The sequence below is a fragment of the Nyctereutes procyonoides genome, unplaced genomic scaffold (genome assembly GCF_905146905.1).
Source record: "Nyctereutes procyonoides isolate TBG_1078 unplaced genomic scaffold, NYPRO_anot_genome, whole genome shotgun sequence".
NCBI classification, from domain to species: domain Eukaryota; kingdom Metazoa; phylum Chordata; class Mammalia; order Carnivora; family Canidae; genus Nyctereutes; species Nyctereutes procyonoides.
Window position 1 is genome coordinate 1,383,048 of NW_026575129.1, and position 19,719 is coordinate 1,402,766.

General features: G+C 39.6%; 1 protein-coding gene and 1 non-coding gene across 2 annotated transcripts in view; one reads left to right on the plus strand and one right to left on the minus strand.

Moving 5' to 3' along the window:
- The window catches only part of IQGAP2 (IQ motif containing GTPase activating protein 2), a 297,908-nt gene that overhangs the window by 85,281 nt on the left and 192,908 nt on the right, over window positions 1–19,719 (plus strand). The gene's annotated exons all lie outside the window — the stretch shown is intronic.
- LOC129521096 (U6 spliceosomal RNA) lies at window positions 3,564–3,668 on the minus strand. The gene has a single exon (XR_008666755.1). It is a non-coding gene; the product is annotated as a U6 spliceosomal RNA (small nuclear RNA).

The following is a 19,719-nucleotide window of genomic DNA, read 5'->3' on the forward strand; positions in this document are numbered from 1 at the left end:
GCAGGGAGTCCATTTGAATCCTACCTCTTCTATGTCACAGTTCTGTGACCTTGAGTTTGAAAGCCTCAGTTTTCTTATGTGTGGAGAGACTGCCTTCTTATGGGGTCATTAGGGCAAAAGGACAATTTAAGTGTAGTCTCTAAACCTGATGAGCACCCAGTATGTGGCAGTCATAGATATAATTTATTCTGTTCTTCTCACAGCTGAGGTGTTGGGCTCCATGGTGTGTCTCCCTCAAGCCTACAGGATCTGGGTATCTAAAATTCTAGGCCTATAATCCACAGTCAGTGAAAGACAGAATGCTGGTGCATTCCTAAAAATTACACGGGGAGTGACTGGATCTCTGGGGTCCTAGATGATCTTCCCCCTCCGCAGGAGAGTTGCTATGATGGGGGATGAGATCCTCTGAAGGTAAGAGGATGAGCAGAGCATAGTAGAAAAAGTGGAAGGTGGTTTTTGAGCAAACCCTGGAATTTGCTGTTCAGATATATTAGCAATTCGTTTGAAGAAAAATGGAGTAGGTATAATGGGTTTTAGTTAGTGTGGCATCAAGAAAAAAAGGGAATTCTGACCACCCTGGCAGGAATTTACTTAGATTCTAAATTGCCACTGGTAAATAACACAATCATGACTGCGTTAACACAAGAAGCCGTGTCGTCTTACCCATTCTCAAAATCTATCTCATGTACTAACAGCGAATATCCTGCTGTGATGAAGTCTGTCTTTCATGGGTATGCCAAGGAAGGTTACTTCTGAAACTCAAGCATCTGGGCCCTCAATCCTGTCCTCTGTCTCTGAATCACAGAAAGCTATACTCCTTAACTTCTGAGAAGGTGTCTTTTTAAACCACACGAAAAGCATTATTGCCCTGTATCTGGATCTTCTTGTACCCATTCAAAAATAAAGCAACTCCTCTAAAATGAGAGATCCCTCTGCTTTCCTGCATGAAATGTGAGACATGGTACAGAAAATGGAGTTCTCTGAGCTCTTTAATGTTTGAATACCATAGTGAGTTTTCTGTGCAGTTTTTTTTTTAAATGTGGCATCTACATACACATGTGCCCACCTGCATTTCATGAAAGGCTACAATTTCCAGGTAAGACAGTATTATCATAAAAGCTAATTTGCTTTGTAACCTAACTTAGGTCTTAGACAAGGTGCTTAAACTTTCCAAGTTACCTGTAAAATGAGAATAAGAAAAGCTGCCTCATAGAGCAGTTACTGAGAAGATAAGCTCTTAGTAAAAACTCAAATGTTAATTTACTTTTTTTTTTTAACCTAGAAGCACTTGTTTCACTTTCTGAATGTGAACATTTCCTGAATAAAGGTGAATTGCTGATGCCTTTGTTCACGGTGGAGGTAGTGGTCAGAGAAAGGGAGTGTCTTCTTGCCACAGAGAGAGTGGGCCTCTAGCCAAGGGCTCGGCAGTGTAGCATTATTGTAACAAATTCTTTTTTCTTAATATAGAAGCTTGGAAAATACAGAAATGCATAAAAGTTATTTGCAACCTTACCTTTTATTTTTTTATAAGTATGCAAGGAGAAACTTTTTTTTTTAAGATGTATTTATATATTTATTCAGAGAGAGAGAGAAAGAGACACAGGCAGAGTGAGAAGCAGGCTCCATGCAGGAAGCCTGATGTGGGACTTGATCCCAGCTCTCCAGGATCACGCCCTGGGCTGCAGGTGGCACTAAACCGCTGAGCCACCCGGGCTGCCCTACAACCTTACCTTTTAGAAATAATAAGACATCTTGGTGTCTTTACTCCCTGTGTCTTTCTTTTTTAACTTTAGATATCTTTGTATGTGAAACACATCATGCCAACAAAAGTACATACAACATACATGCACCCCTTAAGGAACACTAAACATGGGGGTGCCCATCACCCCATCGAAGAGCTAAAAAACATTGCCAGTTCCTATCATATACCTGTGCACCTAAATCCTCATTTATTTCATTTTTAAAAATCAAGTAATTTGCATTCATGTTCATATTATGTTCTTCTTCCTACTTTGTCATATGCATTTGCCTATAATGTCATCATTTTAGGTTGATTTCTTATCTTTAGGGCTTAAAGTAATGGTAGATCATGGACTGGCCTTATCCTAATGATAATTGCTGCTGGTAACCTAATGTATCCCGAGCTCTGTCTAAATTTTTATTTAATTTCATCATACTCTATGAGCTGCAGTAGTTTCTCATTTAACTAATGGGAAAACAGAGTTTCAGAATGTTTCAGTAAGTTGCCAAGGTGGTACCATAAACAACAGATCTGCGATTGGAGTCCAAGGCTGTCTGATGCTAAATTCCTTGTCATTTCTGCCCCTACCAGGCTGCCTTATGGACTACATATTGGAAGTGCAATGCACATTGAGGGAATTGGCCATTAAATATAGTATTTCTGCCTAATTCTAAGCAAGAATAACACACCTAATGAGGCTCTAGTTTTTAGATGGCACTTGTGCCAGAGAAATCCAAATGGAGGCAAACTTCAACAAGAAATGTGGGGGGAAAAATGCTTTCTTGATAATCGGAATGGTATCACATGTAAAAGTTCTGCTTTTATTTGGAGGGCCCTTTGTATTGGCTTGTCTGGTCCCCCCCCCACCACCACTCCCACTCAACCCCCACATTGTGGTAAAGTCTGGGCTTTTGTGTTCTAAGCAGGCCTCCTGCAGTGTTTTCTACATCTGTGCATCTTTAATTACAGTGCGACCTAAGGGAACAGCACGACCCCTTGCTTTTGCCCATGGAGACACTGACCTGTTAATCTAAAAGACTGAAATGGTTGCTATGGTTGCTGCACAGTGACAATGTCGAGCTCAGTGTGACTCGAAAGTCACAGTGCTATGTGTGGATGGGCGGAGACTCAATTTGGCACAGTTACAGTTGCTCATTATATTCTGTAGGTGTAGTCACTATGGCATCTTAGTATATATACTCTGTGACCCTGAAGATGTGTCCAGAAAAAGGGTGTGAGGGCACCTGCCTGGCTCAGTTGGTTGAGTGTCTGCCTTCCACTAGGATCAGGACCCCGAAGTCCTGGGGTCAGGCTCCCCTGCTCAGCGGAGAGTCTGATTGTCCCTCTGCCCCTCCCTCTGCTTGTGGATGCTCGCTCTCTCTCTTTCTCTCTCTCAAATACATAAATGCAATCTTTAAAAGGAAAATTTAAAAAAAGAAATAGAACGTAAGAGGCTGTGTTTGTTGAGGTAGAACAGCAAGCGTTCTAGAAGCAGCATGTAGCTGTGTCCGGTTCTGCTGTAGCTGTTGTTAAATTCCCGGAGGCCGCGGTGGTTCCACTCACCAGGGATCATCTATACAAGCCTCCCCTTCAGCCTCACTAGAGTATCCTGAGGTATGGAAATCCACTGCCTGGGACCAGTGAGCAGCAGAACAGCACTAGGATTTTCCTCAAATACCCATTAAATGCCGACAGCCACCACTACTGCTGAGGACAATAAAAGGAGTGGAGGGAGAAGCTGGTCACCATTAAATGAACATTGGAGTGTTCAAGTTTTTACACTAATCAGTTTGAGTTCATGCTTGAATTAAAATAGGTTTTTCAAAACCTAGAGGGAATAATGACTGCGTGTCATCCTTGCGCAGGGGCCGTGCTAATCTTCTCCATATCGTTCCAATTTTAGTATATGTGCTGCCGAAGCAAGCACCAACATAAAGTTTAACGTGAGGGCGCCTGGGTGGCTCAGTCGGTCAGGCATCTGCCTTTGGCATGGGTCAGGGTCCTGGGATGGAGTCCCACATCGGGGTCCTTGCTCAGCGGTGAGTCTATTTCTCCCTCTCCTTCTGCCCCTCCCCCCTGCTCATGATCTCTCTCTCTCTCTCTTTCTCTCTCTCTCTTGCTCTCACTCTCGCTCTCTCATTCTCATACTCTCTCAAATAAAATCTTTTTAAAAAAGTGTAATGTGTCTTGACCTAATGTCCAAAATGTGAGATAATTCTAAAAAGTTGGAGAATTTCAGAACATTCTCTTAGGAGAGGTTACCCCTAAATATAACAAACCTAATGAAGTTCAGATTGACTCTTTACTTTTTTATTCTAGAAAATACTTTATTTTCTTGGGGCACCTGGGTGGCTCAGGCAGTTAAGTGTCTGACTCTTGATTTCAGTTCAGGTTCTTGATCTCAGGGTGGTGAGATCAAGTTCCATGTTGGGCTCCACACTAGGCAGGGAACCTGCTTAAGATTCTCTCTTCCTCTTCCTTTGCCCCCCCCATCCCTCTTGCACACTTTCTCTCTTTATTATCTTTTTTAAAGATCGTATTTATTTACTCATAAGAGACACACAGAGAAAGAGAGGAAGAGAACCAGGCAGAGGGAGAAGAGGGAGAAGCAGGCTCCATGAAGAGAGCCCTATGTGGGCTCTTCTTGAATTTTTTTTTTTTTTATTTATGACAGTACAGAGAGAGAGAGGCAGAGACACAGGCAGAGGGAGAAGCAGGCTCCATGCACCGGGAGCCCGACGTGGGATTCGATCCCGGGTCTCCAGGATCGCGCCCCAGGCCAAAGGCAGGCGCCAAACCACTGCGCCACCCAGGGATCCCTCTTCTTGAATTTTTAATTTTATTGTACAGAATAACTTTTTTCTCAGAATGACTTTTGATGCCATGCTTTCCTATATTGGTGTTGAGTCATAGTAAGCAAGTCACATAGGTTGCTTTTCTTTTGAACTAGACTGGTAGTTTTTGATGGGGTGGGTGAGCAGGTATTCTCTTGTTGGTTGGTGCTATTTGGAGATGTCTGCCAAGAATCTTGCCTCTCACAAGACTTGATCTGTCGGTAGGTTCTTTTCAAATGCCCCACTAAAGCTGCTGAATCCCTGAACCATCAGAGCTGGCAGCGACTTTGGCAGTGCCCTTGACTTTTAGAGCATCCTGTGCTGACAGAGGAGTGTCAGGATATGTTCAGGTATAAGACCTGCGAGTGCGTTCCTCCCACCCATCCTCCCCATCCTTGCATTTCATCAGCCACTTGCTATGGACTTCTGACAACTCTTATCCTGGTGCTGGGGGAGCAGACAAGATCTTAGGGTCAGTACCCTCACAGTGAGTAAGGGGCAAGAGAGCCAATTACTCTGTTTCTCCACTGCTCAGGTGACCTACCCATAGGTCTTTTTTGCCTTCCTAATTTTTGTAACTGCTACTGTTTCACTGCCACTCTGTCCACCCGACCCCCATGTGTGTCTAGTCAACATTTAAATGTTAAAGGTCATCAAGACTCAGTCCTAGGCTCCCTTCTATCCTTACACTATGCTTTCTCTCTTCTTTGTAACATAGGTGGATAAAGGTGAGATTTCTTCTTTGGGAGATGTCTCGTAAGTGTGTGTCTCTAGGCCAGGCCAGTTCTCTGAGCCCCAGATCTGTCATTGCAGACTCCACGTTCTCCACTTCTGAGTGCGATTTCAAACAAGTGTTCAAATCCAAATTCATGACTTTCTTTTTTTTTTTAATTTTTATTTATTTATGATAGTCACAGAGGGTGGGGGGGCAGAGACATAGGCAGAGGGAGAAGCAGGCTCCATGCACCGGGAGCCCGACGTGGGATTCGATCCCGGGTCTCCAGGATCGCGCCCTGGGCCAAAGGCAGGTGCTAAACCGCTGCGCCACCCAGAGATCCCCAATTCATGACTTTCTAATACCCCTCACTATAATTTTCCCCCAGCAACATGTGCTTTTCTTCATGTCCTCCTCCCATGAAAACACCATCATCCACTAAACTCCACAGCCCAGGAGCCCACATCATCTCTCCCTCACCCTCTGGGCTCAGTAGGGCCCACGTTTGATCAGTCCTGACTCTTGAATCTCTTCTTCATATGGCCATATCTAGGGATCGGGTCCTTGACTCCCTCACTCATGTCCAGCACCACCCCTTCTAGTCATACTTGTTCTCCTCTGTCCCTCAGGTGGATCCTTCTCACCTTAGAGCCCTCACACAAGTGCCCTCTTCCTGGCTACTGCACATATCATCCTACTGATATCGAGTTAAGGGCTGTGTCCTTAGAGGAACCTTCCCTTGATGCTTAGGCCATTCTTCATGGTATAAGCTCTTAGGACCTGTGTGGCTCTCTCAGAAGAAGTTTAGTCCCATAAGAATAAGGACTGTGCCCTTGCTCTCAGCATATTCTTGATCCCTAGAGCAGGACCTGGCGCTAGGTAAGCACTCGGCAAATAGTGAGTGAGTACACGAGCTAGGCTCAGTGTCTAGCAGTTTACATACATCATCCCATTCGAGCCTCAAAATCATGTTTAGATTGCGTAAAGGGCTGGCCAAGGCCACTCTGTAAACAACAAAGCACAGCAGGGAGTCACCCCCAGGGTCAGGGAGTCACCCAAGCCTAGGCTCTTCTCCAAACACCCGCTCTCCCAAGGAAGAAACAGTTGCTGCTCTTAGATTCAGTTAATAAGTTAGTGATGATAAAAGGAGAAAGGAGCAAGGGTTCTTCTCATAAGGGAAATTGAGGGAGAGTTCAAAGAGACTTGCATTTTACAGGTACTGATTTCCTTAGGACAGTTTCTTTAAAAAAAAAAATCTTATGCATTATAAGCTTGAGGAACTCCTCAAGCTTACAGTGAGGAACTGTAGAGTTGGATCAGCAGATTTTGCTGCCAAACCTCTAAGTGACATTCCAAGTTAGCCTTCCACTGCTTCCTGAGATAATCTGTCCTTTAGAGCCCCACTGATCTCTTCCCGCTCTCCAGGCTTGTAGATGTCAATCAGACCACTGTCAGCTTCTTTCCTCTCTACTACCATTTTAGTTCTTATCTTTTGAGACCCCATTTATCCACTGAAGAAATACCTGTTGACCACCCATTATGTTCCAAGCGCTGTGCTGGGATCTGCCTTTATTCCTGTTGCTTGTAAACATTTCCCCACGAGTGCCCCTCTCCTCAGCAACCACCACACTTTTAACAGGAACTGTCATTAGTTATGTAAAAAGGTCTTCACTATACAAATGTGCAAAGCTGCCTTATTTTTTTTTAAGATTTTATTTATTTTTTCATGAGAGACACACAGAGAGAGGCAGAGACACAGGCAGAGGGAGAAGCAGGCTTCCTGTGAGGAGCCCGATGCAAGACTTGATCCCAGGATCATAACCTGAGCCACTCAAAGCTATATTATTTAGACATTGAGCACTTTGTGTACCAGCCACTGTACTAGGAGTAGACACATTCAGTGTTTTATAATCTGTCTGTACTACCAGCATCCAGGCAGGAATGTGCAGGTGACTAGTGTAAAATCAGGAGATACATATAATCCACCAAAGTGGTATAAATTTTAGTCTGGACACCTCTGAGGCCACTCTATATTCTTGGCTCAAACACTGTATAGAAGGTAACCTAATGGACCTCATACTTGGACAGGAGGAAGGACTAATTTATTTTAATTATGAATTTCTCACTCTCTTCCACCCACATCCCTTTTATTTAAGTACAGTTAGTTCACTGCCAATAAGTGTCTTGTTCTCAACATGTGAAAGCTTCTAGCATTTAGTGGGAAATTCATAAATATTACTATCTTTCCTCCAAAAGCAGTGGTGTGTATTTATCTCAGCCTTGAAGTTAATGGAAAAAATATTGACCATCAAGCACACATCTATCTACCCCATTTAGATTTGACCCAAGAGTTAAGCTAGCCAAACTCTATACAATAGACAAAAACAGTGATCTTCAGAGTGGAAAGTGGGGAGAAAAATATGTTAGGACATCTATTTTTTATTTATTGCCTGCCTCTTAAAATTTTCTGTTTTAGACAAAAATGTAGATGATACTTTGGAGCTAATATATAATTATGGCAAGAAAGAAGTATACAAAGTTAATACACAAAAGTTAATCACTTTTCTGTATACTATGAATGAACCAAGTGGAATTTGAAATTAAAAACACACCATTGACATGAGCATCCCCACACATGAAATACTTAAGTATAGACCTAAGAATATATGAGAACTGTATGAGGAAAAGTACAGAACTCTGATGAGCAAATTCAAAGAAGAACAAAAGGACCAGAGATATTTCCTGTTCATGGCTAGGAAGACTTAATCTTGGGGCACCTGGGTGGCTTAGTGGTTGAGCGTCTACCTTTGACTCAGGTCGTAATCCCAGGCTCCCCCCAGGGAGCCTGTTTCTCCCTCTGCCTGGGTCTCTGACTCTCTCTGTGTGTCTCTCATTAAAAAAATAATAATAATAATTTTTAAAAAAAGGAAGACTTCATCTTGCCAAGATGTCAACTCTTCCCAACTTAATCTATAGATTCAGTACAATTCTAGGCAAAATCATAGAAGGTGTCTTGTGTGCTGACAACCTAATGCTAAAGTTTACACAGAGAAGCAAAAGACCCAGGATAGCCAACACAATATTGAAGGAGAATAATTGGAGGACTGACAAAGCCTGACTTCAAACTTACTATAGAGCTCTAGTGATCAAGACAGCTTGGTTGTGGTGAAAGTGTAGACAGTAGATCAATGGAAAGGAATCGAGATCCCAGAAATAGACCCACCTAAGTGTAGTTAACTGATCTTTGACAAAAGAGCAAAGCAATACACTAGAACAAAGATGGTCTTTTTAACAATAAAAGTAAAAGCTCACTGGTTGCCAAGGGTTAGGACAGGGAAGGAGAGATGAATAGATAGAACAAAGAGGATTTTTAGGAGAGTGAAAATACTATATATGATACTCTACTGGTGGATACATGTTGCTATACGTTTGTCCAAACACATAGAATGTACAACACCACGAGTGAACCCTAGGATAAAGTACAGACTTCAGGTGATAATCATATGTCGACATAGGGTCATTGATGATAACAAATGTACAGCTCTGGTAAGGAAATGTTGAGAATGGGAGAGGCTGTACATGTGTAGGGGCAGGGGGTATATGGGGGATCTCTGTATCTTCTCAATTTTGCTGTGAATCTAAAACTAAATAATGCTCTAATACTCTTTAAAATGGAGACGTTAGTATAGAGCAGCAATAGCAAGCATTTACATTCCTCTTTGTGAGCCACAGTTGTGAGCTCTCTACATATAATATTTAATCCTCATAAAAACCTTAAGAAGTGCTGTTTTTATCCATATTTCACAGGTATGTAATCAGGCAGATAGAGACTTAGTAACTTAGTAATGAAGCTGTGAAGCTCTAGATTGTCAAACCCAGGGAATTTGGTGCCACAGCTCTGCTCTTCACCATTCTGCTAAGCTGTAGTACATATATATAATTTGCAAATAAATGTACATGTGCTCAGCATACTTTCAGTAATAGGAATATATAATTGAGAGAGTTCAGAGTCCATTGTTGGAGAAGGCCTGATGCTGCACGAGTACCGCCCCTTTTCACTGCATCCTCATACCCTGGGGATGAGGTTTACCTATAAAAGGGACTGGGGGAAGGAGTAGATTCTTTCTTTTAAGAGGAAGGGTCCTACTGCTTATGGGGAAGGAACTCCTTAGGTGAAGAGGGGTAAGGAGGAAAATGAAAGAAAAATCAGGTTACATTGTACATGTAAGATATTATCAAAATAAAACTTGGGTGTGTCTTTCTTTGAGCAATCAGTGAAAGGTCCAAAGTGAACTGGACTAAAGGGATGGAGAAAGAATGGCAAAGATCATGAGGGCAGGGCTCCGCTTAGCACCAGTTTGTACTGAGATAGAAGTAGAGCGGGAATTGAAGAAACGGAAGCCATCATGATACAGTGATACAAGGGTGGTTTTCAGAGCCCCTCCAAAAGCTAAAGATGGAATCCTGGAACTGAATAAAGGTCAAGTGAGATGCATACAAATTCACAAGAAAAAACAAAACGCTTAAAAAAGTCTGCAGCCAAAGAACAGTTCACAGAACAATAAAATAACTAAACTTGCAACATGCTCAGTTCTACAAAATGACATAAAACCACTTACATGGTTTCTTTTTCACCTGTTAATAAACCAAAGTAAAACCACACTGCATGCATAAAGCTCTCATCTGTACCCTCTATCTCAGGTAGCCTGATCCCTTTGCACTTGCAGGGAACACTTTGATAAACAGTTTGATGATGTGTGTATGTCTGTATACATATACATTTTTAAAATATATATATAACATATATACGTATATATAAAACTAATGTTTCTCTTTAAATTCTGCCTAAGAAAGCAATCTCAGATACAGTAAATGCCATGTGGCTGTCCTAGCATCACTGATTATATTGAAGAATTGGCAATGACATAATATTTATCATATTTTTTAATTTAAATTCAATTTGCGGGACACCTGGGTGGCTCAGTGGTTGAACATCTGCCTTTGGCTCAGGTTGTGATCCTGGGGTCCTGGGGTGAGTCTCGCATCAGGCTCCCCACAAGGGAGCTTGCTGCTCCCTCTGCCTATGTCTTTGCCTCTCTCTGTGTGTGTCTCATGAATAAATAAATAAAAGCTTTAAAAAAATTAATTTGCCAACATATAGCATAACAGCCAGTGCTCATCAAATCACATGCCCTCCTCAGTATCCATCACCTGCTTACCCCATCCCTGCACCCACCTCCCCTTCTGCAGCCCTTTGTTTCCCAGCGTCAGGAGTTTATCATATTTTTTAGATTTATTATTTTAGAGAAAAATAGCACATATATTGGGAGGGGCAGAAGGAGAGAATCTTCAACCAGACTCCTAGCTGAGCACAGAGCCCAGTGTGGTGCTACATCTCATGACCCATGAGATCAAGACCTGGGCTAAAACCAGGAGTCTGGTGCTTAACTGACTGAGCCATCTGGGTGCCCCTGCTCATCATATTTAATCTAGCAAGTCACTGGAGCATTAGGTAGACTTTACAAACAATGGTTTGAAAGACTGTATAATAACACCAGAAAGTGTTGAACAAAGCAAGACACAATTGTATCTTATAAACCACATCTATTATAGTATTTGTCACCTTGTATTAAAATTACTTGTCCTTATTGGACTGTCTTTAAGTCTAGACTTGGGTTTGCCAAGGGCAGAGAAGGGCAAATTTATACCACAGTGCACTATAACTATATCCACATTGCTTTGCCCATGGTAGACAAAAACTGAATGAATAGTAAACTTCATTCCCACCAGACAGTTTCCAAGAGCTAACAGTTTTTCATATTTTTAAAATTATGACAAGTGGTATTTAGAGTTTCTTTTTTACATTGTAGACATTTAAAGTATTTTTTTAGGTTTCTTGATTGAATGTTAAGTGAAAGCATTGATAAAAATTCTCAATGTAGTGTCGGTAACTACAATAGTGTATCTACCTTAAAAGAATGTATAGAGATGGGCAGCCCCAGTGGCACAGCGGTTTGGCGCTGCCTGCAGCCTGGGGTGTGACCCTGGAGACCCGGGATAGGGAATGCGTCCAGCTCCCTGCAGGGAGCCTGCTTCTCCCTCTGCCTGTGTCTCTGCCTCTCTCTCTGTGTGTGTCTCTATGAATAAATAAACAAAATCTTAAAAAAAAAAGTATAGAGATGACTGGTCCTGTTTTATCATTAGGGCAAGAACATAATTCAGATAATCTGCTTTGGAGCTGGATTCTTCAAATTCTTACTTTCATTGTCAGAGTCAGAAAAACAAAGTATTTGAAGACAAATTTTAGTAGAACTTGACCATTAGCCAAAAGTTACAATATGCTACTAAAGCAGAGGGTTCTCCGTATTATCCCAAGAGAGTTACTAGGCTATCCAGGTGCAGTGTAAGACTCAAAGTGGGGAACTCACATTTTGTAGAAGGCTTCTGTAACATGGGAGGGAAAACTTTAAAACCCCTAGGCAACCCTGGGCCTTGTGTATTCTGGATCCCTCCTCCATGCCAAATTACGCATGCTTATCTTTCAGCTTTAGTACCTAATTTGTATTCCATGAAATCAGAGCCTTGTAATTGCCTCCTTTATTGATGACCTTTAAGAGATAACTTGGGCTCTTGGACTCAGTCTGTAAAGAAGCCACAGTTTAAGGTGTGATATTATCTGTTGCATTAGGAAAAAAGCTAGTTGGAACTACAATGAGACCAGAGACCTTTTTAGATGACAATGACATAATATCTATCATATTTTTAAATTTTATTTTTAAATTTGAACTGAGAATGTGGATATTCACAGATATTTAGACTCACAAAGAGTATCTAAATCATAATTTTTATTTAAAAAAGGTTCCTTCTAACTATTGTAGTGTTTTACCCCTTATAGCTATTTACTACATATATGAGTTTTATGAAATGTTACCCTTTGAATTCTCATAGCCTTGGCTAATTTTAATCTTCCTTCATTGGTAGAAAATTTACAGACCATGAAAAAAAATTAATCATTAATATTTATTGAGTGCTTCCTCTGTGCCAGGCACTGTGTTTTAGGTAGTCTTAGGGATATTATTTCAATCCTTATAGCACTCCTTGAGGGACATGGTATTGTTCCTGAAATACATTTTTAAAAACCCCTGAGTTTTCAGAGATTAGCTTGCTCAAGGTCAAAACACTAAGGGAAAGTTCTGGGCTTGACAGAGGTCTGTCTGCCATCAGAGCACCGTTCTTAATAAGGATGATGGTCTGGAACTGTGGTAAAATTTAGCATGTTAAAACAATTAAATTGGTTTTTGGGTATGTTTCATGTGGGAATTCCAGGAATTCCTTATAAAATAAATTTGTAATACTGAAGCTCAGTAACTTCCCTTCTTTCAGACAAACCACAGAAGTATTGATCTGTCCTAGTAAAATAGTCAACGGAAGCTTTGGGCCAGCTGGCATCTAAAAAGGCCAAGCCTAAAAAAAACCCCTATATATTCAACTATAAGATATTCCAGAGAAGGCAAAACTATGGAGACAGTAAAAAGATCAGTGGTTGGCAGAGGCTTAGGAGGAGGGAGGGAAGAATGAATGGTTGAAACACAAGGTTGTTAGGGCAGTGGAACTTTTGGGTATAGTACTATTAATAGTGGATATGTCATTATGCATTCGTCAAAACCCATGTATTAGAATGTGTGACCTTAAGAGTGAGCCCTAATGGAAACTATGAACTTTAGTTAATAATAATGTCTCAATATTTATCAATTGAAACAAATGCATCATTCTTCTGCAAGATGCTAATAAGAGAAACTGGGTGGTGGGGGTGCCAAGCATATATGTCCTTGATTTTTTCTAAATCTAAAACTGCTCCAAAAAATAAAATCTTTTTTTTTAAAAAACTTCAACTCTTTCCCTCCAGTTTCAGGATTTCCTTAATTTTTAAAATTACTGACCGTGGATCCTAGTACATCAATTACATTTAAGATTCCATTGTCCTTCCTTCCAGTGCTGGTTTTTTGCTAGGTCTATGGACTTAGCTTTTTCCATATATACTTGCTCTGTCTTTCTGGCTGCCAGTTTGCTGGCCGCTTACATTTGATCTAGCCACTCGCCGCTTGTCCTGCATGCTGCCATCTGATACCTCTTCCTGAGATGTAGCCCTGATTGTCCCCCTCCCTTAGCTAAAAACCTTTGTTTCCCCTCCTACCTCAAAATTTCCCTATCAGCATCAGGTGGCCTGTACTCCTTGAAATCTTGCTAGAAGCGATTGTTTCTTGAAATTGGAAGTGATCTCTATCAGTGCACTGTTCATAACTTGTTGACATTTACTTTCATGATATTATGTTAACATTGTATCATACCTGCCTTTCTCTCCCCACCCAGTTGGATTATGTTATTTGGTGGTAAGGACTGTATTTTCCCTCCACCATTGTTCTGGAATCACTATGGTGCTTTGAATACAGAGGGTCTGAAAGGATGCATTTAGCTGAATTCAGTGTATCTATGTTCCCAGTCTCTTTAGAGCTCTGCTGTTAGGTGAAATGAAAGAGAAACCCATTGCCCATATGACAGGCAGTGTGACACATAGAACAGTGACTGCAATGTCTAACATTAGAATGTTGTAATTTATTGGTATTTGATCACTGTTGCATTTATGTGGGTTTGTAGCCACTACTTTGCCCTGTTGTGTCTTGAATTAAGAGTTTAGATTAGTGGGGCACCTAATGATTAAGCATCTAACTCTTGATTTTAGCTCATGTAATGATCCCAGGGTCATAAGATTGAACCCTGTGTCAGGCTCCATGGACATTCACTGGGGAGTCTACTGGTCTCTCCTTCTGCCCCTTCCCCCATGCACATGGGCTCTCTCTCCCTAAAATAAATAAATAAATAAATCTTTTAAAAAAAGAGCTTAGATTAGCATTAACAGTTTTAACCAGTACGTTTTGAACCAAACATCTATCCATGTGCCTTTCCAAAGGAAATTCTTGTTGCCTACTAAATGGGTGCTTTTGCTGTATTTCCTATTAAAAGATAGAAAATGTGATATTTAAAAGATATTACTGCTTTGATAACTTTATATTCTTAGAAAATTCTTGTGACTCTTTGTCAATTCTTTAATTCATTTTTTACTTTTTGTGGCTTAATTCTAGCGTAAGATTTTCAGTGGAGTAAAAGGAGTTGTATATATATTTTTTAAAGATTTTATTTATTTGTTCATGAGAAACACAGAGGGAGAGAGAGAGGGGCAGACACACAGGCAGAGGGAGAAGCAGGCTCTATGCAGGGAGCCTGATGTGGGACTTGATCCCGGGTCTCCAGGATCATGCCCTGGGCCGAATACTGAGCTACCCGGGCTGCCCCTGTATATTTTTTTCTAGGTCTTTTTCTTTATCCTAAGTAGCAGGTGGGGTGAGATAGAAATTCTTAGTAGCTCAGTTATTGCATCCACCATTTAAGAGTTCACCTTGAAGAAAAATAATTGACTGGAAAGAATAAAGAAGTATGCATCTATAGAACCAAATTTGTTTCTTATTTGCTTTCAAAACTGTTTAAGTGAAGCACATTTCACCAAGATGAATTTCAGCTTGAGAGATGTCCAGATGTTAAATGGCACAACTCCAAATATGAATGTACTGTGCTTTTAGAAAAAGTCTCTCTCTCTCTCTCTCTCTCTCTCTCTCTCTCTCTCTTTTTGTTTTCTTTTGTTTCTTTAAAAATAAAGGTCAAGGGAGATATCAGCAAGAAAGAACAGAAGTGGATTTGAAGATATAAATGTTCTCATGGACAAAGAGGATAATCTTTTAAAAAGGAGATGCATTTTAATAACATGTAGGAAATGGACTTCAGGTTTCAGTTGACTGTAAACTTAATTTAAGTCAGTGATGCTATTTGATGCCCCCACCCCTCAAATGACACAGTTTGGTACTAAAATATTTAGGTTGTTTTAATCTGTTTTACTGTTTTGAGGAAAGATAAGCATACTATTAAGGTTTCAAGTGCTACATGGCTTTTTTTAACTTTTGTATTTATTTGGCTTAGAAAAAGGATAAAGTATGACAAAACTCATAATATTGGTCCTGTCAAATTTCGAGTCTTTATTGGATTACAGTTCTTAATTCTCCAAGATGATAGAAGTAGTAATTGGTCAGAAAAGCCCAATGAGAATTATAGAAGAAGTGTTGAAGATGGGAAAAGGGAAAAGATGGACGGGATGGAAAGTTGTCCAAAGCATCCTCAGTGTTTTAAAATAGAGCAGAAGGTAGCCTTAGAAGATGTCAAGCGACTATTGCACATCTGTGAATTAGGTCTTAGAATATTTACAAGTGAATTTCCTTTACCAGTGGTCTGTAGGTGTTCACTTTTGGTTGTCTGGTGGCTCTCCCAAGAAGAGTTGCTGTCTACTTGAAATTTTATTTCCAGTTCCAGAAAACATTGTATCAAAGAAGTGAGTTTTCTTTCTTTCTTAAAAAGATTGTATTTATTTATTCATGAGAGACACAGCCAGAGGAGAGGCAGAGACACAGGCAGAGGCAGCTCCCTGTGGGGAGCTGATGCGGGACTCGATCCCCAGCCCGGACCTGGGATCACACCCCGAGCTAAAGGCAGATGCTCAACTGCTGAGCCACCCAGATGCCCCCAAAACATTGTTTCTTAAAAATTGGTGAAGATAATTCCATTTGTAAATACTTCTTTAAACACACAAACATATATAGAAGGCAAGATAGTGATCACCTTCTCTGTAAATGCTGTATCCCTAAGCAGCTGCATGTACAGGGAACTGTTGGTAAGACAGCTACTGAAGAGATGGCAGCCAGATGCCGAGTCATGGTGGTTGGTTATCATTTCAGTCGTCTATTTAATCTAGGAAGATAAAATAGCTTTTTTTCCCTGAGACAGGTTAGTACTTAAAGGATAAAGGAAATACATTAGGGATTTCATATGCCCTTAGTCCAAAATATTTTTGGACTTTATATATCACTGGATGCTTACACAAATATGATTCATCCATTTGACATAATTTCAGGGAGATGAGCACACACTCCTTTTGAACCTACTCACTTTTTTTTTTAAGATTTTATTTATTTATTCATGAGAGACACAGACAGAGAGAGGCAGAGACATAGGCAGAGGGAGAAGGCCCCCCACAGGGAGCCTAATGTGGATCAGGTCAGGATCCTGGGATCATGACCTGAGCTGAAGGCAGATGTCCAACCACTGAGCCACCCAGGTGCCCCTGAACCTGCTCACTGTTAACCCGCATTTTGTTCCTTCTAATTGGAGTCAATTCTTCATAAGTGGAAGATACAACATGCATATGCAAGTAGCAGTAATGTATCTACTGGGTTTTGCATTTCAACCTATTACATTTCTAGAATTATTTAAAATATTAGGTATATAGGAAAGAAAACTGCAAGCAGAGGTTTTCCTTTTTTTTTTTTTTTTTTTTTTTTTTTAAATTTCACTGGAGCAGTTGGGAATTAGGGAGTTGGGTAGCAACAAATAGAAGTTAGATCTATCACCTACTAAATTGTGTGGTCACTGAATTGTTTCCTAAACTAGAACATGAGCTAGTATAAGGCTTAAGTGAAAATCTACCTACAGCATCTAGTTTATAGTAGGGACTCACTGAAATGGCAGTGCTGCGTAAGTGGAAGAAAGGATATAAATAAGGAGAGTTTGGATTTAAGCTTTGACATACATTCACCTATGGTGGTTCTGTGTGCTGATACTTAGTGGTAATTAGACCAAGGTTATCTGCCCAAAGTCACCTTGAGTTTATCAACTATCTTCTGAAAACTATGGGTGGAGTCAGTGGAACCACAGAAAAGAATCACTTAGAATATTTTCACTAGATTCTCAATTTTTAGAGGAATAATAAAAGTTCTCTAAGAGAGCTTTAAAATTTTATGTTTGAATTTAGTTTATCAAAAATGACATTTGGGTCTAGCGTTAATTTTAGTAAATTAAAGTGATTGAGTTTCAAGTTTTTGGTTTGCACAGGTTTAAAACTTGTGGGTCAGAAAATTACTGTCAGAAACTTAGCATTTTAAAACTATGATCTACTCACACACCAGAACAGTGTGAGTTTACTCATGCCAAGAAATGCATTTTTCCTATATTTTAAAGTAACATTCACTAAATTTTACTTTTTTGCTGTGAAGTTCTACAAGTTTTAACAATTATATATATTTTTGTAACCACGATCACAATAAGGATACGAAACAGATGTATCACCCCCAAAATCTCATATGCACTGCTCCTTTGTAATCATACCTTCTCCCTACTGCTAACCCTTGGCAACCACTCATCTATAGTTTTGTTTTTTCCAGGAAGTCCTATGAATGTAATCCTAAAGTAGTAACTTTCAGATAATAGCTTCTTTTACTTAACATACCGACCACATTTGAGATTCATCTATGTTATTGTATGTAACAATATTTTATTCCTTTTTATGACTGTAGTAAAAAGTAGTAGTACTGAGTACTGAGTAGTACTCCATTGTAGGGAGGTACTATAGTTTGTTTGAAGGGCATCTTGGTTTGTTGGTAATGATGAAGAGAGCTGCTATAAAAATTCATGTACAGAGTTTTGTATTAAGATAGGTTTTTATTTCTCTGGTATTAGTATCTAGGAGTGGGATTGCTGGGTCATATGGAAAGTGCATGGCTTACTTAATAAGAACTGGCCGAATAATTTTCCAAGAGGGCTGTGCCATTTTGCATTCCTGTCAGCAATGATGGCATCTTCCTCAGATACTGTCCATATTTTTGTGGCTTTCTTTCTTCTTCTTCTTCTTTTTTTTTTTTTTTTTTTAGTCATTCTAATAGGTGTGTTGTAGTATATTGGGGTGGTTAATAACTTTATATTTTCCTGATGACTGTTTTTGTCATATGCTTATTTGGTAAAGTTCTTGGCTCATATATTGAGCCCATTTTTATTTTTATTTATTTATTTTTTGAGCCCATTTTTAAAAGTAGATTTCTTAGTGTGGAATTACGGGACTTCTTTATATGTTTTGATGTTTTGATACCAGTCCTTTGTTGAACATACATTATTAGCTTTGTTTTACAGTCTGTACCTTGTCTTTTCACTCTCTTTAACAGGGTCTTTAATTGAACCAGTGTCTTTAATTTTGATGAAGCCAATTTATCATTTTTTTCTTTTATGGTTTGTGCCTTTAGTGTCCTGTCTCAAAACTCTTAGCCTAAATGAAGATCACAAAGATTTTCTCCATGTTTTTTTTCCTAATAGTTTTATAGTTTTGTGTTTTATATTTAGGTCTGTGATACATTTTGAGTTAATTTTTGTGTAAGATATAGAGTACAAGTTGACTTTTATTTTTTTGAGTATGGATTTCCAATTGTAACAGCACTATTTGTTGAAAAGACTACTTTTTTCCTGTTGAATTACTTTTTTACTTTGTCAAAACTCAGGTTGTCATACTTGTGTGCTTTTATTTGTGCACTCTATTCAGTTCTTTAATCTAGGTTTCTATCCTTTTGCAAATACTACAATTAAGTCCTAAAACTCAGTAGCATGAATTCCCTCACTTTTTCCCCCCTAAAATTGTTTTAGCTATTTAAATCCCTTTCTATATAAAATTTATTATTGCCTTAATTCTACTTGAAAAAAAAATTCTACTGGGATTTTCATTGGAATTGTGTTAAAACCGTAGATCAGTTTGTGAATTGATAACTTAATTAAATCTCCTAATTCATGAACATTTTATTGGTCTCTCCATTTGTCTAGATCATCTTTGGGTTCTTTCATCAGTGTTTTGTAGTTCTTTATTTTATGCTCCCCACTGAGCATGGAACCTGACTTGGGGCTCTATTCCAGGACCCTGGGATCATGACCTGAGCTGAAACCAAGAGTCGGACACTTAACTGACTGAGCCACCCAGGCACCTCTCATAGTCTGGTTTTAAAGTAAAAGCATTCACTGATTCTGATGCCTTAGGATTTTTCACCTTTTTTTATAACAAAAATCTAGATTTTTTAAAAATCTGATTTCATCTTCCTTTACTGCAGCAGGTATACCAGGAATCTCATTCATTCTAGATTTTTATCTTCTTTAGTGCTGAACCCCAGGCCCTTAATTACAGGATGCCCCCCTCCCCCTTGATAGGGCTGTGATCAGATGGACCAATTTTATTTTTGAAACCAGCTTCTTATAAGCTACAACAGAGTAGATACTATGCTGGCATTACTATTTCCTAATTTATCTTCTCTTCACTTTAAGTCACAGTTTCTGTCTTTGGGAGAAAGCAGGCAAAATCTAATTTGTAATGGACAGAACGAGTTGTCCACTTAAACAATAGAAAACTGAGTCATAAATTCTGTCTTCATAAAACTCCTCCATACTTTTGGAAAATGAGTCATTTTTAGGCAGCGTCTGCCATAGACAGTTGCCAGAAAGTGATCTAACTTGGATAAGCT